Source organism: Manis javanica, chromosome 1 (assembly GCF_040802235.1).
Source record: "Manis javanica isolate MJ-LG chromosome 1, MJ_LKY, whole genome shotgun sequence".
In the NCBI taxonomy this organism is placed as follows: domain Eukaryota; kingdom Metazoa; phylum Chordata; class Mammalia; order Pholidota; family Manidae; genus Manis; species Manis javanica.
Genome location: NC_133156.1, coordinates 178049805 through 178076809, shown reverse-complemented (window position 1 = coordinate 178076809; position 27005 = coordinate 178049805). Strand labels below are relative to the sequence as shown.

The 27005-nt window shown below is 36.5% G+C and overlaps 1 protein-coding gene and 1 long non-coding RNA gene across 3 annotated transcripts in view; both read right to left on the bottom strand.

Moving 5' to 3' along the window:
- LRRTM4 (leucine rich repeat transmembrane neuronal 4) overlaps positions 1-27005 on the bottom strand; it is a 694254-nt gene that overhangs the window by 37577 nt on the left and 629672 nt on the right. The gene's annotated exons all lie outside the window — the stretch shown is intronic.
- Positions 22285-27005, bottom strand: part of LOC140849645 (uncharacterized) — a 38720-nt gene continuing 33999 nt past the window's right edge. The window contains exon 3 of the long non-coding RNA XR_012131784.1: positions 22285-22780. This is a non-coding gene — a long non-coding RNA (uncharacterized lncRNA). The remainder of the gene's footprint in view (positions 22781-27005) is intronic.

Genomic DNA, 27005 nt, shown 5'->3' with positions numbered 1-27005 from the left:
AGCCCGAGTTGCTTCCTTATCCATCCTTGAACATGTGAAGCTTCCTGCTGGGGGCCTTTGTCATTTCTGTGTGCTTTGGCTGTAAGAACCTTCCCCAGACACTCTCATGGCACTTTATCCTGCCTCATGCAGTTCCTGTACATATGTCACCTTCTCAGAGCCTCCTGCTCCCACCAACCTGTAAACACTTTCATCACCTGAGACTTGCTGTTCTACATTTTGCGTTGTATTTCTTCATAGCACTTATCACCAGCTGATACTATGTAATATATTTATGTATTCACTTCACTTATTTTCTATTTCCTCACTAGAAAAAAATGTAAGCTGAATGAAGACAGGGACATTGTCAGTTTTTGTTAATCACTATATTCCTAACACCTTCAAAGTGAGTGACATACAGCTCATTAATTGATTTTCCTATTTTCTTTAACTACACAGCCTTTATTTTCTCTTACAAACACCATTTCTCATTCTTGATTGTAACTTAAGAGTAAATTGTAAGAAGTAAATTGTATCATTTAAAAAATGTGAAGAGTCTGCCAAACGGTTCTCAATAACAGGTTTTCTTAATTTATTCTTCCATATATAGTGTAACAGAATAACTACTTTCCTATTATCTTATGTACAATGAGTTTTATCATTTTTTTCCTCTTATATTTTCCATTTGCTTGTGAGGGAAGATGCTTGTTTCCACATTTTATGTATAACTAATACTACTGCTTTGAGATAATTTATATTGTGAACAGCCTGCTCATAGTGAGCTATCAATACAGGTTGGTGATTTTAAAAAAATCTTTATGTGTTGTTTTCCTAAGAAGAAATTGCATCCAAATATAAAAGACTGTATCAGCCTGCTGTAACATCTTGCTTACTGGGTTTCTCTTTCTTTTCACTACAATACTAAAGTCCCTCTTTCAGTAGGATTACTGGCCTTTTAATGAAAATGGTGCTTTCAGATCAATGGATAAACCACATCACAAAAGCTAGCTGACTAGGCGTGGATGTGTTTTCTCAAGGAACTAAAATCAACGTTTAGTGATTTTTACAAACCCTCCCTTACCATACTTTGGGTTGTTTTGAGAAATAAGACACTGTTTTTTTAAATATCAAAATAACTCAAGATTTTCACTCTTTGAAAATTCTGAAAGGGATCTAATTCCATGAGCACAGCAATTCTATATATTAACCTGACTGTTCACAGCGTTTCCAGGACATCTCTCATCAAAATTCTTACCCCTCGCCAAAAGACCTAAATCCACAGTCCATATGGCTTTCCTTCTTCATAAAATACCAAAGAATTTAATAGTGTGGTAACATTGTAATCATTGATCAAAAATGTTAGTAACTAGATCTACTGAAAAAATTCAGGGGATATCTGGAGGTGACTCAATTGAAAGAAATATGGAAATGGAAGGTCCTGCTTCTTATTGGGATGAAATCCTCCAGCCACCACATCCTTACTGTAGCCCTGTCCATATCTTGATGTACCAACCACGAGCCTTGAAAATTCCACAGTTAGAGGCATTTCTTTCAGTTAAGGTTGTGATGCAAAATGCTATTAACAGCATGGTTAAACACAGAGTTCCTAACAGCTTGTAGGCATCCCCCCATTTTTTTTAATATTCATGTTGCCAAAAAAAAAACCCCATAAACAAACATTAGCATATTAGCCCAGAGCCCTTTAGCCTGTGTAGTTTATCCAGTTTCTCAGTTGTCGCAAAGCAGTTTGCAGAGGCTTGGAGACCTACTGGTAGGTGAATCGATGTCTTGAAGAAAACACGCGAGGAGAACACAGGGGTGGGGGCCCCTGAGCATCCGAAGGCAGCCAGTAGATGCTGTAGACTGGAAGGGAGGGCAGCAAGCCACCTGAGGACTCAGAGGGCGCAGCCATGCTGCTGAATCTCCCCTACATGGTGGGTTTCCCTCAGGCCTTCCGTTTGAAAGAAAAACCTATCCCTTTTTGGCTATCATTTTAGTTAGGATTGTTTGTCTTCTTTGTTTCTGAAATGTCCGTATCTGGTAGACAGATTTGTTCATGTTACGTGTTTATGTGAGAATCTGTGAACACTAACTGGACTAACGTCGTGGATGTCTAACCGGTGCACCCCATTTTTAGAAAGGGCTCCTGCTTGCTCTTTGAAATAATTTTTGAACATAGTCCTCACATTTTCAATTTTAATGATCTTGAACACCAAGGAGGCAGCAGATGACTACCAAGTTCCTCAGCGGTTGAAAGTCAGCCTTCATTTGAACAGGAAGGCAGGAAGTGAGAGGGACACAGAATGGAGAGAACACGGAACACTGCCCATCTGTCTTTCTGGGTCTCACTCATTGATTTTTTGTTATATAATAAGTTTACTCATTTTCTTTCCTTATGTTAATTTCCCATTTTCCTTATTCCCATTGTATTAAATATGTTTCATAAGCATTGTATTCCAAACCCTGAGCTTTTTTTTTTCCTGTAGCAATAAAACATTAAAATAACTTACACTCCTTTTGATAAATGAAGTTATTTGAACTTCATAAAGCACTGGGAAAAAATGTATAGTATAACTGAATTGTAAACACAGCTAGCAGGAACCTTCGAGGTCTGGAAGGAGGAATGAAACACTGTGTGCTTCCCCCATCTCCTGTATCTAATCCAATTTTCAGATCTCAGAGCCATTCTAGTCACTTAAATGCCACATAAACTTCTGTGACATTTAATTATATTATGTATATGCTTGGTACTATAGAAAGACCAACAGAATGAAAACATTGCCGAGTGTTTTCCTGGCTGCTAACCGATGAAATGCTCTATGGGGGGACGGTGGCTATCAAGTGCCTGGCCGAACAGTAAATTCTGGAGAGGCTGTTGGGAAGGCCTGAGAGTGGCAGCTTGCTGAATAAATTAACTGGGGATACATGTAAGGCTTGAAATGAGATTTATTAGGTTCAGGGTGAGCTTGATTAGAGCCTGTATCACCAAGAGACCCTTAATTCAATGTAATTATTGGCTTTCCGTTAAAGAGGGGTCGCCTCCCTCCCAACCCTTTCCCATGCAGGAGACTATAAACGAAGAAGCTATTTTGCCCATAAGGCAGCCCTTTTTTGCCTAGGCTGAAGATGGGGTAGCTATTTAAATCTGAACTGGTGCCTTCATTGAATTTCTGCATTTGAACAGGTTTTTTTTTCCCCCAAGGTCAAATTTAGAGAAAGTTTGCTTATGTTTCGGCTAAAACACAAAGCAAAACAAAAAAAACACCTCAGATTCACTAAAGGAGGACTATGTGTACATATTTCACCTGGAAACGTGTACACAGGAAATCACTCCACTCGGGCATTGTTTATAGGAACAATTTTTCTTTGCTTAAATCATCATGAGTGGTATAATCTTGCTTCTGTCAGACAAGAACCATCTCTCATCAGATGTTTCCTGAGATGTTTTTCTTCAACCCTAGGCTTGCTTTGGCTTCGGCTGGTGTCAGAGAAATACTAAAACCCTGGGGCTGCAGACAGTCTCCAGACACGAAATACCCAAGACACAGAGTATGAAAATACCTATTGCTACTTTGTTCTTTACAATTTCTCATATTTTTTCCCATTTTAAAAAGTACATAATTCACGTATTTTAGATGTACACTGCTCATTCATTTGAGCAGTAAAATGAATAATTCCCAGGTAGAAAAAAATGATTAAGTGGCCCAAGTTGTTTTTATTTTTGGTACATTTCTTGTCTTCTGAATTTCAGAGTAGGGCTATTTGATAGGCTTTAGGATTTATTACTCTGCAGCTGTGGGATGGGATCAATGAGGATAGAGAGGGTAGTATTCTCTTAATAAACTTTTTAAATAATATTTTTAGATTTACAACAAAGGCTTAGAAGAGCTTTTACCACAAAAACAGTACCAAGGGTTCCCATATAGTGCACGCTCAGTTTCCCTTGTTTGTAACATTTTATATTAGTAAAGAGTTTGTATTACATTGTCACAATTAATGTGCCAAATTAGTACACCATAGTTAACCAAAGTCCATTCAGATTTCCTCAGTGTTCACCTATTGTCTTTTTCCTGTTCCAGGACCTTATGTTACATTTTGTCTTTGTATCTTCTTAAACTCCTCTGGATGGTAACAGGGTCTCAGTATGCTTATTTTTGATGACCTTGACAGTTTTGAGGAGTACCTGTCAGGTATTTTGTAGCATGTGCTAAATTGGGATTTATCTAATGTTTTCCTCATGATTGGACTGGGATTATCGTTTTATACAGGAGGAAGATCACAGAGGAAAAGTGCCATTCTCACCAAATTTATCAAGGGTACATCCCATCTGGTAACTTACCACTGATGATGTTAACCTTGATCACCTGTATGAGGGAGTATTTGTCAGATCTATCCATGTAGAGTTACTCTCCCCCCACCTTTCTATACTTCACTGTTTGAAAGGAAATTACTATGCACAGCTCACACTTACAGGGTAGGGAATTACCATCCTCTTTCTTGAGGAGGAGAATCTTTATCTATCATTTGGAATTCTGCACTTGACAATTCTCCATTCCCCCTCTTTTCTTTTCTTACTCAATCTTGCATTAAGATTACTGTGGCTAATGGATGTTTATTTGATACTGTGGGTTACAGTCTAGGATAGTAATTTCCTTGTTCAAATTGTCTCAGCTTCGGACATTGGGAGCTCTTCAGTTGGCACTTTGTATCTTTTTTTTTTTTTTGACATGAATATCTAATTTGTAATAATATAATTGCCACAGAAATGCTGCAAAGACTATAGAATTTGAAAAAATACATTATCAGTCATCTGGCCAAAGGTCAAGCAGAAGTTTTGGTGAAGAGGATACATCTCAAATCCTGCTCATTCTTTTTTTAAAACTTGAAATATAATTGGTATATATGCAATATTATATTAGTTTCAGTAGTACAACATAGTGATTAGATAATACATACCCTACAAAATGTTCACCATTATAAGGGCGGTTACCATCCCTACTCACTCTTTACATCTACTCTTATCAGTGTTAAATGATCTCCAAGCAATGATCAAAAGGTAGCATCTCTACCTAGTACCCAATTATTTCACGTTTCTCTAGAAGTAATGAGAGTACTGTGAGAAAATACTCTCTCACTAATTAGGAGAGTTCTAACAGATTCTAGTACTTGTCCATAGATCCCTAGTTGCAGAAAAACAGTGTATTTACCTTGTAAATAAAAGAAGACAAATTAGGAATGAGCAATACTTAAAATGTACACAGTCTCTGAGTGAGAGGTAGGCAATCTCTGGCCTTGACATCATGTCACCAAGTGGTTTTCAGAGCATGAGTTAGCAGCAGATACAATGGTAAAGTGGCTTTGAAAGCACCTCCTTCCTCTTCTTTCCTGCTTCTTTTTTCTCCCATTTCAGTAGAAATCTCCTCACCCCAGGGCAGTCAGTGATTTCTGGCTGCCAATTTGACCCTACCTGTCACAGAGAAAGCATCTCATAAAACAAATAACGGAGCACACAGTAAATCACCTAATGCTTTGACTTGCTACTTAGTGCAATTCCATTTGGCAGACATTTATGGAGTAGCAATTCTAGGCTAAATCTGGGCATCTAGAAACTAGCACAGTCTAGCAAGTGAGGAACATACATACAAATTAAGATTCAGTGTGATTAGTTGTAGGTCTGTTTCCCTATGATTTCATTTTTACCTGTGGGATTTATGTTGTTTTATTGTTTTAAATGCTACCGAGATGAAAATGTTTATTTCAAATGAATCATTAATTGTGTAATTTTAGACATTAGAGGATGACAATGTGGAATTAAAAAAGGGCTTTTCCTTTCATCTCACAAATGAAACCTAGAAAATGAACCACAGGTGTGTTTTAGTTCTATGGGATTAATCTTGTAAATACCTCTTCAAGTCTTCACACATATACATGCATTTGCCATTGTACCCCAGTACTGAGCACAGATCTTGACAATATAGTGTGTAGTAGATGCTCAATAAATAATTCTTGTTCATACACCTTTCTTTATATACATTTTTTAAAATTAAAAAATTTTTAAAAATTAAAAAATTAAAAAATAGACATTTTTGGGGCAGTTTTAGATTCACAGAAAATTCAGTGAAAAATGCAGTGACATCCCTTACACCTCTTGCCCCTATATATGCATGGCCTCCCCACCTATCAAAATTCATATTCCTTTTGACCCAGTAATTTTGCTTCTGTGAATTAATCCCACAGAAATATCATATGTGCAAAAATGACCAATGTATAGGATTCTTCACTGTAGCATTTTTTTATATCAGCAAAAGATGTTAATCAGCTTGAATCTCCACAAGGGGAGTTGGGCTAAATACATTATGGTAAATCCATAAAACAGATTAAAAGAAAGACATTTTAAAAATAAGGAAGCTCTCTATAATCTCTAAGAAAAAATTCAAGATAACATGTTAAGTGAAAAAAAAGAAGACAAAGTACAAAAGTGAGGGTTTATTATGCAACCATTTGTAAAAGAAAATTGGAAACAAATATGCATTTGGGTAAGAAATGAATGACAGTGGTCCATTGGTCAGCAGGAAGGAGGGAAGAGTGAGGATTAGAGGAGGGAACAGAGATGAGGAAGAACCTATATGCCCCCCCCTCTTTTTTGTTTTACTTTTTGGGTTTTGAAACACATGACAATGTTATTTTTTTAATAAAGTGGTAAATAAAATCAGTTTAAAAAGTACTTCTTCTGGAATGACTCTTTATACAGAAAGATTATAGCTGATGTGCCCAACTAAAACTTAAAAGTTGAACTAAGTCTGTGAATTAGGTTGAGGTGTCTTGCTTGCAAGTGACAGAAAACTAACAAAGATTGTAGGACATCTTAGGTGTGTTGCTCACTTACAGAGAAGGACTTGGCCCTGGGACTGCCAGAAGCCAGGGCTTCAAGTCACGTCAGATGCCCTGCCTCTGTCTCTCAGCTGTGCTGCTCTTTTCTAGCCCACATGGCTGGAAATACAGCTGATGCCAGCTGAAAAGATGATTAAATTAAATTAACATCTGTAACAACTAAAAGCAAGATCTGGCAAATAGTACTATGCCAAGTTAGTCATAGAAGAAGTCATAGAAATTTTAGTAATATTAACAGCTACTCATTAATGGATTCATATGAATGGGCTCCTTTGAGGATCACAAGAAGTTGGGAACCCAGATTGGGGCTGGGTAAAATCAGAGCTTGCTGAATACAAGCATTAGATATAGCAAGGACAACTGATTTTGCAGGTAAACAAAGTATCAGTATGTATCAGAGAGGAATGGAATAAATTGAATGATGTAGGATGGAAGAGAAGAGAATATTAAAGCAGAGGAATGAATTCCTGTGTTTTGGATACTTTACCTGTCACTAACCATTGGTAGAACTCTTCTGCAAACTACTATATTCCTTCCATTATTTTTTTCCCTCGACTTTCTCTACTCATTTTTCAATGTCATTTTTGTATCTTGTTTATTATTATAATCATTATTATTTTTATGATTTTTGAGATGGGAGATTAGAATCTTTTAGCCTTGTCTCTGTGTTAATCCTCTCTGAGTAAAAGCAGATACAACGTGGAGAAGAACCAGGTCACAAATCTGTACTGTTTCCGCCCTGCTGTCATGGGTCTGCCAGGGGAGGGTGACCTTGCTGGTCTCAGACAGCATGTGATAGAAAAAAGATTGTATGCAAAGGGGCTAGTCAAAGAGAGTTGGTGACAGGAGCTGTTCTAGCTGACAGCAGTTGCACACTCTTCCCTACAGGGCTGAGTGTAAACTTTCAAAACTGTGGTCACCAAGTGTTCACCGGCTGCTTTGACTATGAATTCCTAAAAATCGGCAGTATAATGACTGAACCCTTTCTGGAACACACTGTCCTTGTGTTCCCCACATGGGGGCCCCTCAGGAGTATCCGAGAATTTTCAAAGAAAGCAGATGCATATATCCAATACAATGAATCATAATTTGTAGGCATGGAGTCCTGGAACCTATATTTTTAGGACTCCCATATTATTTTAATGATCAGCTTCTGTTATATGCTTTTTTAATAATTCATTCCCAGCTAGCTCCATGTTCCATAGGGTAGACCAACCCTGCTGAGCCTTACAAAATTCAGCTGGCGACATTAGTCAGAAAGGTCCCCTAGTCCACCTTCTGGTTCTTTTCCTTCTCCTTTCTTGTGACCTGTTTCGGATTTGCCAGTAGATTATTTGAATACTGCTTTTATTTCAAGGGAAGTTTTCTGCTGCTTGAGGACATTAATGCTTTTGCTCATAAAAGCCAAATAAGAAAGAAAAATGGCGCGGCATCTTTTTGGGGAAGTGCAGCCACCATGAATTGCACTCCGTAGAAACAAAGACACAGTCAGGCAGTTGGGTAACTGCCCTGTGTGCTCAGGTTAAACCAGATGGCTCTGTGAAATCTTGAAATAGTTATACCAATAATAGATGCATTTGCAGGGGTCAGAGAAAATCTTAAGAATGAAGTGGGCCCTATTTTAAAGAATGCATGGATTCAAACTGAGAAGGGTAAAGGAAGAGAATTCCAGAAGAAACAGTAACAGGGAAAGCAATGCTGAGTGCCAGGAGGGGGCATGGCTGTTTCTAGTATCGATGAGCAGCAGTGTCAATTGCTGGTTAATTCATTCTGATGTATAGTGGGACGTGATACTTCACAGGTAATGTGGGATCAGATTGGAAATTCAGTTTAGATTATGGCCGAGCCAGAGGTTTCACTGGTGTACTAAAATTGGCTTGATTCTTATAGTAGTCCAAGACAGGAGGACTGGCTGAGAGTGTGCAGAGTGGAGCTGGGCTGGGATCAGGTATAGAAGATGGAGCAATTAACTAACATTTATCAAATTATGCTGCCAACACAAGTAGTAGTACCTTGTTTAATCTTCACAGTGACACTGGTTACTTTTAATGACAAATAATGGCCTTGGAAAGGTTAAGTAACTTATTTGAGGTTACACAGGTAGTAAACTGATGAGCTCACACTGTCGTTCTGTTCTTGGCTCTACAAGTCCTGGGAAGCAGTCAGTATTGCAGCCAGAGAATAAGGCTACGCCTGTAACCTACCTACTCAAGTCCTCTGGGACTGCCTTGGAAAACCTCCTGTGTATCATTTTAAGATGAAAAGTGCTTTAAAATATGCTTAAATACTCTGAACAAGAGAGATTTTTAATGATCCTCTCATATTTGTATTAATGAAATCTGGGCTGCCAAGTAACATCATCTTGCTTAATATATGCCAGGTTTTTACCTTTCTTGTGAAGAGATTGGTTTTCTTCTCCAGGGAAGAAGAGTTGTGGTATTTAGCATAGAACATATCATCATTCATAAAACATAATCATGTTGGACATAACACTAAGGGGTTTCATACTCTTTTAAACTCAGAATGAATGACAATCTAGAGCAAGCTCTTTACAAAGCTAATGAGGATACAGGCAGCAATAGGAGCATGGAAGTTGCATTTGCAGCCTCTGGTCAACGAAAGGGAGAAAAGCTACTGTGCATTATTCTTTATAACATGTATTTAAACTGGTAACATATTTCTTCCCCCTAAATATACTTCTTTATTTTAATAATAATAAGACAGAGAGTAAATTAAACATTTTTAGCTTAAATGTTTTTCTTTAAACTTAAAAAATTAGTGTTTTATTGATTTGCTGTGTTCCCTGAGTGGGCTAGAATTTACTTCCTAGGACATAATCTCTCATACTCTCAAATGTCTACTTTAAAAAAAAAGAGAAAAAAAATAATACAATATATGAAAACTAGGGTTTCCCCACAGCTCCTATTCATTGCATTACTGAACATGGGTCTGAACTAAAAATCATCTCAAACTCCTCAGCTCAAGTGAGCAAATGCTGAGATGAAACAGCAGTGCTGTAAGGTGAAAATAACCAGTCCTGCCTTTCTCAATTCCTCACAAATAAAATACAGAGGCTTTCCAAATTCTCACTGCATGAATCCAAACCAATTATATGTAATGTCATTAGGAAGATGGCCTTGAACATGGAAGTTCACTCAGGTATCACCACCCCCACACATGCAAACAGCCATGTACACCGATGTATGATTGTCCACATGCATTTCCTGAGAATATTATTTTTTTTTTTTTTTTTTTTTTTTTTTTTTTTTGATTATTATCCTATTTATTCAATATTGAATTGAAGACCTAGAAGGCAATAAGACAACAAGAAAGGAGTGAGCTAAAAATAACTTTAAAGTATATTTTTCCAGCTTATATCTATATTCTAGATAGATGGAGTTATATGTTATACAAGTTGAACTACATTGTATCAACTTTTTTTTTTTTTTTTTTTTTTTTTTTTTTTTTTTTTTTTTTTTTTTATTTTTTTTTATTGAAGGGTAGTTGACACACAGTATTACATTAGTTTCAGGTGTACAACACAGTGATTCAACATTTATATACATGATAATTCTAGCTACCAGCTATCACCATACAAAGTTGTTACAATATTTTGACTATATTCCTTATGCTATACATTACATCCCATTTACTTATTTATTTTACAATTGGAAGTCTGTACTTTTTTTTGTTTGTTTTTTGTTTTTTGTTTTTTGAGAGAGCGTCTCTCATATTTATTGATCAAATGGTTGTTAACAACAATAAAATTCTGTATAGGGGAGTCAATGCTCAATGCACAATCATTGATCCAACCCAAGCCTAATTTTCATCAGTCTCCAATTTTCTGAAGCATAACGAACAAGTTCTTATATGGAGAACAAATTCTTACATAGTGAATAAGTTACATGGTGAACAGTACAAGGGCAGTCATCACAGAAACTTTTGGTTTTGATCACGCATTATGAACTATAAACAATCAGGTCAAATATGAATATTCGTTTGATTTTTTTTTTTTTTTTTTTTTTTTTTTTTTGAGAGGGCATCTCTCATATTTATTGATCAAATGGTTGTTAACAACAATAAAATTCAGTATAGGGGGGTCAATGCTCAATGTACAATCATTAATCCATCTCAAGCCTAATTCTCGTCAGTCTCCAATCTTCTGAAGCATAACGAACAAGTTCTTACATGGTGAACGAATTCTTACAGAGTGAATAAATTCTTACATGGTGAACAGTACAAGGGCAGTCATCACAGAAACTTTCGGTTTTGATCATGCAATATGACCTATAAACCATCAGGTCAAATATGAATATTCATTTGATTTTTGTACTTGATTTATATGTTGATCCCACATTTCTCCTATTATTATTATTATTTTTATTTTTAATAAAATGCTGAAGTGGTAGGTAGATGCAAGATAAAGGTAGAAAACATAGTTTAGTGCTGTAAGAAGGCAAATGTAGATGATCAGATGATCAGGTGTGTGCCTATGGACTAAGTATTAATCCAGGCTAGACAAGGGCAGCAAGACATCCACGGATGCAGAAGATTTGAGAATATTATTTTTAAAACCTGGTTATGACTAAAATAAATAAATAAAGTGACAAAGTAAAAAAAAAATTACATATATTACTTAAAAGGTGAGAAGTTCTGGTATATTAAATATTAGTGAAAACAATAAAACTAATGTCCTAGATAATTGTTGACAGGTTTATGTAAAAAGTAAATACCAGAACAATTCTTGAAATACAAATAACATAATAATAATATTTTGTTTCAGACCCCCCCCATGTTATTTTTACCCCAAAATAAAATAGACTAAAATAAAACTAAACATATCACTCTATAACTTGGGAATAAGGTAAAGGTATATATTAATAATAATAGTGAGTACTTATTGCTATCTTAATACTATGTATGTATTAATCATTTAATCTGCTTTCAACAAAACCACCTGAGGGAGATACTGATATTTTCTTTATCATGCCACTGAGGAAACTGAATCACAGAAAATTTACATTATTTGCTCAAGGTCATAAAATCAGTATGTATACTTCCCAAATTAAAAGACATACATAGCAAATAAAATGCTATCAGTGTGGTGAAACATTGCAAAAGAAACAGAAAGGACAGGAAGCATTCTCTAATTAAAACAGAGATTGACCTGGAAGAGAAACACCAAATTGCATCTTAACATTCTGTGGGTAGGCGAGGTACTTAAACATTGATAGATTTTACTTCATGACCTAAGAAAAATTTCAGTTTCAAGGAATCATGACTACATTTGGAAATCAGAGACTTTTCCATACCAAATAGTGATACTTTCATATCAATTCCACTCTTAAAACTGTGATTCATCTAGACTGTTACTGTCAGTCTCGCATTATGATTGAACCTACAGTTGTGAGAGTAGATAAAATTGGTGGAACTTCCTCACATTCTAGCCATTGACTTTCATGTGAAACCATCCTTCCTCCGTTCATCCAATTTTAATAGCTTTCCTGCGAAAGACCACACCATCTACTTTTTGCTTTTTCAGGAATTCCAGCCCTTCAGTCTACCTGCTCTGTGATCTAGATCTTAAGCCTCAGTATCTCCTTGGCATGCTGCCATGTCTTAACAGTGCCCGCCAACAGCAATGGTCACTCCAGCAAGAAAACTTTCTGGACAGCACATGTCTTTCCAGACATCCATCTCACAGTTCTCTTAACCTTTAGTAAAATTTCTTAAGAATAAAAGGAAACCAAACATACTCTATTTCCTCAATTCTCATTCTATTTGACACCACTGTTTTTTGTCCCTGCTACAACAATGAAAGATCTTTGTTATTAAATTTAATGAATGCTCGTTAAATGCTCATCTTGCTTAGCCTCTCTCTCAGACTTTGTTGGGATATCTACCTGGCTGCCAAATACTGACTGGCTTTCCTTGGGTCTCCATTTTGGGGCTTATTATTTTTTTCCTTCCATTTATCCCTAGAATCTCACTTCCTGATGCATCACATTAGAAAATACAGGACTGAAGCCCAGATTCTGGAGGGGCTACAGAGATGTCAGTGGGATGGGAGAAGAATGGAGGGCTTAAAAATTGCTCCAGGACATCATGGGCTAAGGAGTGAAAGCAAACAGGGATCTAGGATAAATGATGACTTCCTTTTACCTTTAATCTCCAGATGGCATCACTAGAAGATATTTATCACAAAAATAATGGACTCTGTTTTAGATATGTTAATCTTGAAGGAATTAGATGTCTCTATCCAACTCTACATGATTATTTTAGTGTTTTTTGCCTATAGAGAGTTACTTGTAATATATCATCAATTATCAACAAAATTAATCAAAAGACTGAAAATCTCTATTAAAAATAATAGTTTCCTTGACCTTTTTGGTTTGCAAATAAATTGTCTTTAAGAAAAAAATAATAATATAGAAAAAGTAATATCAAGTAATACTTAAAATGTGCATTTTTAATTTAATATTACATAAAACTCTGCTGTTATTGTACTAATAAAATTGAAAATCATGGAGACAAAAAACTGCTGGAAGCAGTTGCAGTATTTGGATTTTCCATTATATCCATTCTCTGGAGACTGAAAATTAGGGCAAACTGGTAGGATATCCAATGCACCTGACATATATTTTTTGAACTACAGGTGATTAGATATATGCTTTGATGTAAAATCATAGTTCATGTCAGCATACAGAGCAGGGCACTATATCCCACTGACACTACGAATGTGAAAAATAAATGGGAGATGTTGATGAATATAAGAAATAAATGGGAGACTGATTTTGAGGAGTCTGACCAAGCTAAGAAAAAAAAATGAGTTGCTCCTACAACAGAAGAAGTCATAATTGTATAATAACTTTTATGGAGGCATACATTTAAGAAGGGATGACTGTGCTTTGTTTAAATGTATCCCCAAACCAACAACTTGAGAAAATCATACAAAGTGAGTAAGAAGATCCAGATTTCTAGCCCTCTCTGCTCCAGGTAGAATTAAATTAAAATGGAAGGAAGACTGAGCACATCCCTGAGTGTTATGTACTGAGGATAGATGTTTATTTCCATTCTTTTATGAGTTCTAATATAATTGCCATATTTCTTAGAGAGAAAGGTCTTCATAATTTCTGAAACATCTCTGAAAATTTAAAGGTACTCTTTCAGGAGTAAAATTTATAGAACCTGACTGAAAGAGGACCCCAGAGACCAAATCCATTTTTCAATGGAAATCAGGAATCAAGTTATATAAAAACAAAATATGGTTATTGATACCATTTTGCAGTGCCTGGCATGGATCATTTCCTTGACTTTCCAGTCCCCTTGGTACTGACAGCTTTGAAAAAAGAAACACTAGGAGATAAAGTGCTAATACATCCAGCTGGGAGTGTGGAGGTGGACATTCTCCCTAAACTAACAGCATCTTCATACTACTGAAGTGGGCTATAGAGAAGACACAAAGGTTTTACCAAACAGGAAGGCAAAAAGAAGTGGACCCATTAGTTCATTCCTTGGCCATCTTCATAGTTTATTGTTCAGTGTATTGTGGAAAAGAGTTTAATAACTTTTTTTGAGGGAATATCAAGCAAATTAATCTATCCTGGATTTGGAAAATAGTAGAATTGAGTAAATCCTTTCAATTGAATGAGTAAAAATAGAAAACTAAACCTGGCCCATTAAAATATTCACTAAAGTTTTGATAGTAAGAAAAAATCATGTTTCAGAGTCAAACAAAGGTCATATTTCCAGAGGAAAATTTACTATAGAGAATACACTCATTATATAAACAGCATGTACTTTTTGTTCTCAGAAACAATTGCAGTGAGACATGGACTTTATGAAATTAAAGCTGAAAACAACAGTTGGTAAGACCTGAAAATGATAGGGAACATGAGTTGATTAAGAAAAAGGCAGAGATTATAATAATTAAGAAGAAGAGCCAGAAATTATAATAAAAGAATCTAAGCAAACTAAATGTTACTATGGGATTAAAAATGACCTGAGGAGAGTGAAAATAGAAACTAGCATGGCAGAAAATGTATGAGTAATTTATTAGTTACTAAAAAGAGAACAAGGGATTAAAAATTGATAAAATTGTGTTTCCTAAAGAAAAATCTGGTAACATTATAGTAAATCACAATAAAAGAAATAATAGGAAACAAAAGATAAAAACATAGATGAAGAAAACTTCAGAGGCAGAGTTCATTATATTCTAAGTAAGTAAAAACCAACATATAAAGAAACAACTATCACCCCAAGGATAAAATATAAAAGAGCACTAATCATAATTGACTTTGTAAATATAGGAATTCAAGGAGAAAGGAAAAACTAGTCAATACTTCACAGAAAGCATGAACCAGTCATGCTCAAGTGAGAAATAAATAATATCTATTAAGTGTTGAAGCAGGGATGTGTCCATAAATCTGACTAACCTTAGAGGCTAAGTTTTAACCAATACACATTTGCCCATTGGCCTAAGGAGATTTGGAAGAAAATGTTAAATACCACTGAATCTATCCTGCTAAGATTTCATTAACAGGAAAATAATCAAGTTATCTCAGTTATTCATGAAGCAATGAAAAACAACACCCAAAAAACCATTTTAAGTTTGGAAAGAATAGATAGTTTAAAAAATAACATTTAAAAATAATAAACCATGTCAAAAAGCTACAGGTAAAATTAACAAAAATGAGGAATTGAGAGGAGCAGAAATGGGACAAAATATAAATAACAAATTTCATTATTTTATGTTGAGCAGAATGAAAAGATTGTGTATCAATCATGATGCAATGATTATAAAATGAAACAATCAGCTAAACAAGTAAAAATTATCACGCTAGAATTAAAAATAGGTTAACAACATACAAATCACAAGAGGAATTTAAAGCATACCTTGTCCTCATGGCAGAAGACTAGAGAAAAATACATCCAGGCAGAAGAGAATGAAGAAACAAACCAGATAAAACAAATAAAAATAATTAATTTTTAAATTGGCCAAAACTTCAATTAAAATAAAAACTCTCAAATTCAGTAAATACATTTAAAATATATTCTCAGAGGGGCTTAAGATGGTGGTGTGAGTATGGCGGTGGAAATCTCCTCCTCAAACCATATGTATTTTTGAAAATACAACAAATACAACTATTCTTAAAAGAGAGACCAGAAGATACAGTACAACAGCCAGGCTACATCTACACCTGTGAGAACTCAACATCTCACCCAAAGGCTAGGATACAATGGAAATCAGTGCCACCAATGGTCACTGGCAGGAGGAAAAGAATCAGAGTGAGGAGAGAGTGGAAGCATGGGACTGCTAAATAACCAGTACTAGTAATCTGCACAGGGAGCACAGACACACATTGTATGGTGTGCTGGATATTAGAGAAATGGAAAGGTAGGGTCTGACACAGAGACTGTGGGTCCCCACAGCCAGCTCCCCTGGGACAAAAGAAAAGCGGTGCTTTTTAAAAGTCTTAAAGGGACAAGGGCTTAACAGCTGGACAAAATCATCCTGGCACACTCATCCCAACAGGCTGGGAATCTTAAAGAACTTCAGGCGCAAAAATCCCCTGGGGGGTAATGCAGCCCTATAGCCCCTCGCTGAGTTAGGCAGCATGCCATTCATTCCCCCTAGCTGGTGCTGCAAGCAAACTGGTTGACCTGTCACTGCTGTGGAGCAGCTGGAGAACAGACCCCCCCACAGCCACCACACAGAGTCTTCTTCCAGCATGCAGCTAACTGGGACAGACCCAAAAGCTGCCACTGGCATGCAACTGCCTAGTACAAACAGAGGAAGCTGGAGCAAGGTCCAGAAAGCACGAAGGGGCACCGTTCTCACAGGAGAACACACCCAGCATGTCTGTCACCCACTGCAATGTGCTAGGCTATCCCAAGGGCCACCACACCCATGGCAGCTCAGGAGATTATCTCAGAGACTGCTCCCAGTGTGCAGGTAACTGGCATAGGCAGCAGAAGCCGGAGCAAGGTCTGGAAGGCAGGAAGGGGAAATGTTCTCACAGGAGAACCCACACAGCGTGTCTGTAACCCACCACAGGGCCCTAGGCTATCCTGAGGGCCACCACTCCAACGGCAGCTCAGGAAATTATCCCATAGACTACTCCCTGTGTGCGGGTAATTGACACAGGCAGCAGAGACGGTCAAGGCAACCAGCAAGCAGGAGGGGACTTTGTTCTCCCAGCTGACACACGTGCCACCTGCCTGTGATCATTTCTATTGCCATGAAAAGGCAGAAGAATCTGGTCCAGTCAAAAATCACTCAGACAATCCCAGAGGGAGGGCCTGGTGAGATAGATATAACCAATCTTCCTGAAAAAGAATTCAAAATAAAAGTCATAACCATGCTGATGTACCTGCAGAGAAATATGCAAGAGCTAAGGGATGAAGTTGGAGGGAGATAACAGAAATGAAACAATCAATAGAAGGTCTTAAGAGCAGACTGGATGAGGTACAAGAGACTGTTAATGGAATAGCAGTCAGAGCACAGGAATACAGAGAAGCTGAGGCAGGAAGAGATAAAAGAATCTCTAGGAATGAAAGAATATTAAGATAACTGTGTGACCAACAAAACAGAACAATATTCACATTATAGGGGTACCAGAAGATGAAGAGAGAGAAAAAGGGATAGAAAGTGTCTTTGAAGGAATCATTGCTGAAAACTTGCACAAGTTGGGGAAGGAAACTGTCTCTCGGACCATGGAAGTCCACAGATCTCCCAACACAAGGGACCCAAGGAGGACAACACCAAGACATATAATAATTAAAATGGCAAAGATCAAAGACAAGGACAGAGTATTAAAGGCAGCCAGAGAGAGAAGAAAGATCTCCTACAAAGGAAAACCCATCAGGCTATCATCAGACTTCTCAACAGAAACCCTACAGGCCAGAAGAGAATGGCATGATATATTTAATGCAATAAGACATAAGGGCCTTGACCTTGAACCAAGAATACTGTATCCAGCACGATTATCATTTAAATTTGAAGGAGGGATTAAACAATTTCCAGGCAAGCAAAGGTTGAGGGAGTTTGCTTCCCACAAAACACATCTACAGGATATTTTAAAGGGACTGCTCTAGATGGAAGCACTCCTAAGGCTAAATAGATGTCACCAGAGAAAATAAAATCACAGCAAAGAAAGTAGACCAACCAAATACTAACTAAAGGCAAAAAACAAAATAAACTATCCACAAAAGCAATCAAAGGAAACACAAAAGAGAATAAAACATCTAACATATAAAGTATGGAGGAGAAAGAATAAGAAGAGAGAGAAATAAAGAATCATCAGATGGTGTTTATAATAGCTTAATAAAAGAGTTAAGTTGGATGGTTAGATAGTAAAGAAGCTACCCTTGAACCTTTGGTAACCACGAATCCAAAGCCTACAGTGGCAGTATGTACATACCAATCAATAATCACGCTAAATGGAAATGGACTGAATGTACCAATCAAAAGACACAGAGTAATAGAGTTGATAAAAAAGCAAGACTCATCTATATGCTGCTTACAAGAGACTCACTTCAAACTCAAAGACATACACAGACTTAAAGTGAAGGGATAGAAAAAGATATTTCATGCAAACAATAGGGAGAAAAAAAGTAGGTGTTGTAGTACTTGTATCAGACAAAATAGACTTCAAAAGAAAGAAAGAAACAAGTGATAAAGAAGGACATTACATAATGATAAAGGGGGCAGTCCAACAAGAGGATATAACCATTATAAATATATATGGACCCAATACAGGAGCACCAACATATGTGAAACAAATACTAACAGAATTAAAGGAGGAAATAGAATGCAATACATTCATTTTAGGGGATTTCAACACACCACTCACTCCAAAGGACAGATCAAAGAGACAGAAAATAAGTAAGAACACAGAGGCACTGAACAACACACTAGAACAGATGGACCTAACAGACATCTACAGAACTCTACAGCCAAAAGCAGCAGGATACACATTCTTCTCAAGTGCATATGGAACATTTTCCAGAAAAGACCACATACTAGGCCACAAAAAGAGCCTCAGTAAATTAAAAAAGATTGAAATTCTACCAACCTACTTCTCAGACCACAAAGGCATAAAACTAGAAATAAATTGTACAAAGAAAGCAAAAAGACTCACAAACACATGGAGACTTAACAACATGCTCCTAAATAATCAATGGATCAATGACCAAATTAAAACAGAGATCAAGCAATATATGGAGACAAATGACAACAGTAGCAGAAAGCCCCAACTTCCATGGGATGGAGCGAAGACAGTTCTAAGTGTAAAGTATTTAGCAATCCAGGCATATTTAAAGAAGGAAGAACAATCCCAAATGAATAATCTAAATTCACAATTATTGAAACTGGAAAAAGAAGAACAAATGAAGCCCAAAGTCAGCAGAAGGAGGACATAATAAAGATCAGAGAAGAAATAAATAAAATTGAGAATAATAAAACAATAGAAAAATCATCAAAACCAAAAGCTGGTTCTTTGAGAAAATAAACAAAATAGATAAGCCCTAGCCAGAATTAAGAGAAAAAGAGAATCTACACATACAAACAGAATCAGAAATGAGAAAGGAAAAATCATGATGGACCCCACAGAAATACAAAGAATTATTAGAGAATACTATGAAAATCCATATGCTAACAAGCTGAAAAACCTAGAAGAAATGGACAACTTCCTAGAAAAATAAAACCTTCCAAGACTCACCCAGGATGAAACATAAAATCTAAACAGACCAATTACCAGCAACGAAATTGAAGTGGTAATCAAAAAACTACCCAAGAAAAAAACATCCCGTGCAGATGGATTCACCGCTGAATTTCATCGGACATATAGAGAAGACATAATACCTATTCTCCTTAAAGTTTTCCAAAAAATAGAAGAGGATGGAATACTTCCAAACTCATTTTATGAAGGCAGCATTACTCTAATACCAAAACCAGGCAAAGACTCCACAAAAAAAGAAAATTACTGACCAATATCCCTGATGAACATAGACACAAAAATACTCAACAAAATATTAGCAGACCGAATTCAAAAATACATCAAGAGGATCATATACCATGATCAAGTGGGATTCATCTCATGGATGCAATGATGGTACAACATTCAAAAATCTATTAACATAATCTGCCACATTAACAAAAAGAAGGACAAAAACCACATGATCATCTCCATAGAAGCTGAAAAAGCATTAGACAAAATCCAACATCCATTCATAATAAAAACTCTCAACAAAATGGGTTTAGAGAACACGTACCTCAACATAATAAAGGCCATATATGACAAACTCACAGCCAATATCATACTTAACAGCAAAAAGCTGAAAGCTTTTCACCTAAGATCAGAAACAAGACAGGGATGCCCAATCTCCCCACCATTATTCAACATAGTACTGGAGGTCCTGGCCATGGCAATTAGACAAAACAAAGAAACACAAGGCATCCAAATTGGTAAAGAAGAAGTCAAACTGTCACTATGTGCAGATGACATGATATTGTACACAAAAAACCCTAAGACTCCACTCCAAAACTACTATAACTAATATCTGAATTTAGCAATGTTGCAGGATACAAAATTAATACACAGAAATCTGTTGCTTTCCTATACACTAACGATTAACTAGAAGAAGGAGGAATCAGGAAAACAATTTCATTCACAATTGCATCAAAAAGAATAAAATACTGAGGAATAAACCTAACCAAGGAAGTGAAAGACTTATACCCTGAAAACTACAAGACACTCTTAAGAGAAATTAAAGAGGAACCTAAAAAATGGAAACTCTTGGCTAGGAAGAATTAATATTGTCAAAATGGCCATCCTGCCCAAAGCAATATACAGATTCGATGCAATCCCTATCAAATTACCAACAACATTCTTCAATGAGATAGAGCAAATAGTTCTAAATTCATATGGAACCACAAAAGACCCTGAATAGCCAAAGCAATCCTGAGAAGGAAGAATAAAGCGGGGGGGATCTCACTTCCAAACTTCAAACTCTACTACAAAGCCACAGTAATCAAGACAATTTGGTACTGGCACAAGAACAGAGCCACAGACCAGTGGAACAGAATAGAGAGTCCAGATATTAACCCAAACATATATGGTCAATTAATATATGATAAAGGAGCCATGGATATACAATGGGGAAATTACAACCTCTTCAACAGCTGATGTTGGCAAAATGGGACAGCTACATGTAAGAGAATGAAACTGGATCACTGTCTAACCCCATACACAAAAGTAAATTTGAAATGATCGAAGACCTGAATACAAGTCATAAAGCCATAAAACTTTTAGAAAAAAACATAGGCAAAAATCTCTTGGACATAAACATGAGCAACTTCTTCATATATCTCCCTGGGCAAGGGAAACAAAAGCAAAAATGAACAAGTGGGGCTATATCAAGCTGAAAAGCTTCCATACAGCAAAGGACACCATTGATAGAACAAAAAGATACCCTATAGTCTAGGAGAATATATTCATAAATGACATATCCGATAAAGGGTTGACATCCAAAATATATAAAGAGCTCATGCACCTCAACAAACAAAAAGTGAAAAATCCAGTTAAAAAATGGGCAGAGGAGCTGAATAGACAGTTCTCTAAAGAAGAGTTCAGATGGCCAACAGGCACAAGAAAGATCCTCCACATTGCTAATCATCAGAGAAATGCAAATTAAAACCACAATGAGATATCGCTTCACACCAGTAAGGATGGCTGCCATCCAAAAGACAAATAACAACAAATGTTGACGAGGATGTAGAGAAAGGGGAACCCTCCTACACTGCTGGTGGGAATGTAAACTAGTTCAGTCATTCTGGAAAGCAGTATGGAATTTCCTCATAAAACTATAAATAGAAATACCATTTGACCCAGGAATTCCATTCCTAGGAATTTACCCTAAGAATGCAGCAGCCCAGTTTGAAAAAGACATATGCACCCCTATGCTTATCGCAGCACTATTTACCATAGCCAAGAAATGGAAGCAACCTAAGTGTCCATCAGTAGATGAATGGATAAAGAAGAGGTGGTACATATACACAATGGAATATTATTCAGCCATAAGAAGCAAACAGATCCTAACATTTGCAACAACATGGATGGAACTAGAGGATATTATGCTCAGTGAAATAAGCCAGGCAGTAAAAGACAAGTACCAAATGATTTCACTCATATGTGGCATATAAGAACAAAGAAAAACTGAAGGAACAAAACAGCAGCAGACTCACAGAATGCAAGAATGGACTAAGAGTTACCAAAGGGAAAGGGACTGGGGAGGGTGGGTGGGAAGGGAGGGATAAGGGAGAAAAAGGGGCATTATGATTAGCACACATTTTTAATGTTGGGGGGGTGGCAAGGGGAGGTCTGTACAATGCAGAGAAGACAAGTAGTGATTCTATAGCATCTTACTGTGCTGATGGACAGTGACTGTAATGGGTTATGTGGTGGGAACTTTTGATGGGGAGAGTCTAGTAACCATAATGTTGCTCATGTAATTGTAGATTAATGATACCAAAATAAAATATATATATATATATTCTCAGATTCTTGGATACTTTTCTCTTCAAGAGGTGAAACCTTATTCTTCCTTTTATGAGTTGGTGAACTTAATAACTCCTAGTTAATAGAATAAAGCAGGAGTGACAGATTGTGACTTCAAAGCCTGCATCACAAAGGACACTTCACTGCCTTATTATCCCCATTCTCTTGGATCGATAGCCCTAGGGGAAGTTGATGGCCCTGCTATGCGAATACTAAGGCAGTCTTGGAGGGCTCACAGAACGAAGAACTCAGGGCTTCTGTCTGCAGCCATGTGAGTGACTCATCCCGGATGTGGCTCCTTCAGTCCCAGTCGAGCCTTCAGCTACTTGCCACCTCTGATGTCTCTCTCCCTGCAACCGTAATAAGAGACCTTAAGCTGAATGACCCAGCTTAGCTGTACCAAATGCTGACCCAGAGGGACTGTATGACAATGAATGTCATGTTAAGGCACTAAATCTTGGAATAATTTGGTTTGCAGAAATCTGCAGCAAATACAATAACATATATATATATATATACACGTATGTCCCTAAAGAGCTCTACTCTATCTTCAATAATGAGTCCTAATGCAAAAGCAAAGAATGAAATTCAGTATAAGAACTTGTGCAAAGGCAGACATAGGGACATATTAATATCAATTGAGTATTGATTAATATCAAATGAGTAACTCATATTTTGCATAAATTTGAATTTCTTATTAGAGAGAATAAAAGAAACAGGTGTTTATTTTCTATCCTTGTACTATTTTAAATAATTCTTAGAAATGAATCTGTGTGGAAAAATAAACAGCTATGAATACATAATCAAATAGAGATCATGCAACAATGACATCAATTTTTGATGCTCATTATTCATACCTAGCACACACAAATACACTCACACACACATACTAAAATAGTGACGTACTCCTCCAAGTATGTAAATAATGAAATCTTATTAATATACCAAAGATGAACTAAGTAATATGCTGGACAGTACATGGTTAACTATCAACAAAATGCATAATTAGAACTCTGTATCATTTGTTATATTAAAATAAGTTTCCAGTGAATCATTGATTATATGTAATAACACAAAAAACTTAACAAACTAAAAGAAAATATTTGTAGATGTTCTGTTCATTGGGAATGGGAGTCAAATACTTCAAAAACATAACAACACATAAAATGAAAGCACAAGGGAGGATTGATTTAATTATGTAAAAATTAAAACCTCTAGGTATCAAAAACAAACAAAAATGCAAAGATGCAATGGGGAATGAGTGTGATCAGAATACAAAGTAGTGTGGTTAGTAGATGTTGAACAATATGAAAGGGTATATAATTGAGTGTGGGAATCTTTTCTTAAGAGAGGAATGTAGGGATTTGTGGTGGGTTGACTACTGACCCTTTCCCCCAAATGTCCATGTCCTAATCTCTGGAGCCTTGGAATACATTACTTTACATGGCAAAGGGGACTTTGCAGATGTGATTAAATAAGGGATCATGAGATTATCCTGAATTATGTGGGTGGACTCAGTGTGAAATCAAGTGTCCTGGGAGAGGCAGAGAGGAGGTAAGATAGAATTTGATAATTTAGCATCTTTTAGGCAAGGATTAAACAATTATTTTTAATACTAAATGTGATAAAAGAGAGAATGGAAGGAAATGGGGAGGACTGAAGAGGGAAAATGCATGATCTGGGCTTTCTTTTAAAAAGTCATTCCAGATGCCGAGAGGAGAATTGGACTGAAGGGGCTACGCAGTGCAGCAGAGAGGATAGGTATGAGGCTGTGGCAAGAGCTTAAGCTAGAGATAATGGCTGGTGGAATCATTCTGACAGTCGTAGGGATGTGGAGAAGTGAGCAGGTGGTAGTGGAAATTGAGGGCAATGTCTGATTCAGGATATATTCTTTACATGAGTGAATTAGTATACTGATGGATTAGGTATACTAGAGAGAGAAAGGTGTGACTGATGACATAGTAGCTATTTGACTTGAGCAATTATGCAGGTGGTGATGCCATTTAGTGGAATGGAAATGACTAAGGGAGACACAGGAGTGAGGGTTTGGGGAGTGATGGCTATGGAAGCAAATTAAAAAGTCCATTTGGTATGTATTAAGTACAAGATGATGGATAGACCTCTGGCTATTGAATATACTGTCTGGAGTGCAGGAGAGAAGGTGAAGCTAGAAATACAAATGTGGGCATATAAATGGTGTATGCATTCATGGGACTGAATTTGTTTACCTAAGAGGAGCGTAGAGGCTGGAATTAAAAAAGCTTGAAACTGAGCCTGGTGCATTAAAACAGTAAAAGGTTAAGTCAAAGGGAAAATGCCAGAGAAGGGTATGAGAAAGAGCAGGCAGCAAAACAGGAGGAATACCGGGATTAGGGAACTGTGATCTGCAAGAGCAGGAATTACTTTATGAAAGAAATATTTAGTTTTTCTGAATATATTAAAACAAATCAGAGTAGTTAACACTGAATTTGCTAACATAGAGTAATTGATGACCCTGACATGAGTAAGTTTCACTGGAGTGGAACGTCTGCTTAGACAGTTGAGGAGACAATAAGAAATAAGGAAGAGGTGGTTGAATATGAGAAGTAGTATCCCTAAGTTTTGCTATGAAGGGGACCAAAGAAATGCCATGGTATCTGTACCCAAACATTTTTTTTCTTAGTATTGAAGATGCTAGATCATCAAAGGAAATTGTTAATCACAAAAATAACTTAGCAAAACTAACAGAAAAAGATTCCAGGAAAACGAGCGAGTAAGTAGTTCAACAAAGTGGAGAAAAATTTAGGTTAGGAGGGAGGAACAGCTGGTTTTGAATCTATCATTGCAAACCAGATGTGTCATCATAAATAAACTACGTAAACCCTCTTTACGGTAAAATTTATTCATTCATAAAGGGGAAAATAATAAGGTCGACAATATTAAGGACTACCCTGATGTACTCCTTAAGAATTTGGAAAATAGAAAAATGGAATGCCTTTGAAACATGAACTGCTATATACAAATAAATGAGTTTATATATTATATATGTAATTTATATATTACATGAATAATGGATTTTATACATATTAATAGATAATAGATTTTGAAACTAAACAGATTTTGAAGTCCATCTGTAGAAGATGGAATAGCTACAAGGCAGAAGGATTTACAGTATCTTAAGTGAACGGCATTAAACTACTTAAAAGATCTTATGTCTTTCAGGAGAAAGACTTGGTCAGAGATAAAAGCAGAGATAGAAAGAAAACCACCAGGAAAGATGTCCATCACATTGATTCAAGCACTACACAGCAAGTGTACATTAGCTTCATCTAAAAACATCTCTGTCTTCTATCAGAAGTCCATCTCTGGAGGAGAAATACTGTAAAGTTTGTAGCCAAGGGGTTATGTGTTTCCTTTCTCAAAGGACAATCCTGAGAGTGGCTCCTAGCATTTTCATGTAGGCCAAATAAGTCTGATGCACCCAGTTCCTTTGTTTTGTACCCACACTCACTGAGCCACCCTCATACTCTTGGGCACATCCATGCCATGAAGAGAGGGAGTGTGCTGATGCGATGGGCTCTTGCATATTTCTCTCTCCTGAGACCATTAGTTCTTGAAGTAAATCAATAAAGTGGTTTCTGATTTTGATTTGACATCCAGTAGTGTTGGATGGCAGAGAAGAAAATGTGATGATCATACTGACTTTAAGTATTTCCAGACCTTATGAAATTATTTTCCATTGTAAAATGATAAACCAGAAAGTTGGTGTATGTTTCAACTCTGTAAGCATTTTAGATAGCAATGGTTAGTCTCTCAGGACCTAATCATTCTCTTGTACTGAGAAAGTTTTTGGATCTTAGAAGTGTCAAATTCCAGGGCTCTGGCCTATGCTTCACCTGCGTCAGTGGTCACTGATTGAGTTTCCATTAAAACAAAAGCACACATTGCTGTACCATTTCCTGAGTTCTGCTCAGACTTAATCTAAAGATCATGGTGACACTAGAAGCTATGCGCTGTGATGACTATATGGATTGACATGTATCCCCAGCATTGAGAAAGTTCTCATTTGGATTTTGAAAGTGTGTTATTTCAATTGACCAACTTTCAGATGCATGTGTAAAAAGTACAACAGGATAATGAAATCAGCTAACTTATTTCTTAGATTGTATATTTAAGATCAATATATTGAATCACTGGTAAGTTTACAAATATATTGCTTTAACTGGAGGCACTACTATAGAGATACCAGGTACTTATGGTTGTTTTTTCTTTCCCCTTGTGTCTTTCTGTGAAGCTCTCTCTCTCTAGAGGAATTAGTTATAATAATATCACTGTTATTGTTGCTTTTTCTTAGGAATCAGAATTTCCATTTTCCACTGTTACTGATTCTAAATATAACAGACTAGTGTGGGAACACAATAGAACAAATGAAATGTTATTTTCAGAATACACAGGGAAACGTCATTCCCTTTTACTCTTAGGAAACAGTGAGAGTGAAAGATTTGTTACCTATGTTAGAAAAGCTTTGCTTAGATTTAAATGTTTACACACTGCTTTTGGCTTTAATGAAAAGAATGATTTCTTTCATCTTTTCTT